The sequence below is a fragment of the Pundamilia nyererei genome, unplaced genomic scaffold, assembly GCF_000239375.1.
Source record: "Pundamilia nyererei isolate P.nyererei 1_Seehausen unplaced genomic scaffold, PunNye1.0 scaffold00015, whole genome shotgun sequence".
Classification (NCBI taxonomy): domain Eukaryota; kingdom Metazoa; phylum Chordata; class Actinopteri; order Cichliformes; family Cichlidae; genus Pundamilia; species Pundamilia nyererei.
Genome location: NW_005187416.1, coordinates 2018637 through 2020426, shown reverse-complemented (window position 1 = coordinate 2020426; position 1790 = coordinate 2018637).

The following is a 1790-nucleotide window of genomic DNA, read 5'->3' as shown; positions in this document are numbered from 1 at the left end:
TTTTATTTTGCAATATTTCTAATTACCACACTTAAAAGTGAACAGCCTGTAATGCTATCATGACTCATCACTCAGATGCGTTTTCGTTTGAAAACGCATCTTTTTCTCTCCGTTTTGGCCTTCTGTCCACACTGAGACAGCGTTTTCGGTCAAGGAAAGCGCAGCGTTTTGAAAACGCTCTCCAAAGCGTATACATTTGACGCCGTTTTCGCGTAGCATTGTGGAAAGTGAACTGGAGCCTTTTTAAAAACAATGATACATTGTAGACTACGTCCACACGTACACGGGTATTTCTGAAAACTGAGATTTTTCGTTTTTTTTAAAAATCCCATCCACACCTCAACACCAAAGACGAAGGAAAATGCTGCCAGGAGCATGCCAAAGCAACAGATGGCGATATATTCCTAACCGTGTAGAAATGTTGGCCAATCAGATGTCTAGACGCCTGGGCGGGAAAGAGTAAACAAAGATGGCGGCGCAATAAAGCAGAAGTGAGTCCCATGTATGGAGGGACTGTAACTGTCTGTGTATGTAAGCATTTAAACACTACAGAGAGTAAAATTAACAGTATTTTGTCTAAGTCCGCCATTGTAGAAATTAATTTCACCGAAACAATAACTTGGCGCACAGTGTGAAGTCAAAAAATGCGCACACCTTTGACCCTGCGTTTTCTCCGTTTTCCTTGTCCATAGTAAACGCAAAAACTGAGTTCTTGAAAATCTCCACCCAGGAAGGAATTTTTTAAACTCTCCGTTTTCAGTGGCCGAAACGTGTGGACGAAAGGTACAAACGCATAGAAAAATCTACGTTTTCAAAAATACCCATACATGGGGACATAGCCTAGTCAAGTGATGCAATCATGTGATAAATTGTGACAGCCCGTTAAAGATGAATATCAGTTTGTACATGCTCCAGATAGCTTTTCTTCAAATTCTTTAATTCTCAATCGCTTTTGCAACTTTGTACTTTTGTATTACTTGCAGCAACAACTCCACCTCATTGTTAGTCCATTTAAAAAAACTCGTCGCTTTTCCTCGAACTTTTTGCCGCGATGTTTCAAAGAGCCGGAAAGTAAATAAACGGCAGACAGAAATGAGGCAGGTCGAGTCGCCTTGCGTTTCACGCATGCGCAGTACTGGAACGTAAGGGGTTTAGACAGTTTCAATGTGGACGCACAACTCTGTGAAAACGGTCGTTTGGACACGGAGCGTTTTCAGACAAAAACGCCTTTTTCAAATTTATCCGGGCTAGTGTGACGTAAGAACACAGGCCGTTCCAATGACGTCACCAATCACCACACTTCAGCCTGCGTTGTCACAGTAACGCATTCTGCGATAGGAGGTCATATATAGGAGTGAACTTGACTCTCACACAGCCTGAACTGTCTGCCTGTCCTCATGTCTGCAGTGCAGCTGTCTCCTGTCACCCTGCATGTTTCTAAGGTTAGTTTTCTCCATATTTATGTTGTTCTTGTAGTTCTCTTTCATAGCATTCGCTTCGTGTCTCACTATGGGAACGCCTCCTGCGTGACCAGCCCTTACAGGCTGGCGAGGTGGCCAGTGCCTCCCTATATAATAGGCTGACATAGCGTCAGATGTCATTCAAAAACCTCTTCTCGCTTCTCACAGAAGCCTGTAGACAACTGTGCTATTGGGTGCTAAAGCTAAACTGTCCACAGATTCGAGTGAACAACTCGGTCGCAGGGCGCTTTGTTCCCAGCTTTTCAGTTGTCCACTAGCATACAAGCAGTAGCAATACTGTTCTGTAGCTAGTGCTGGTGCCAAGTAGCA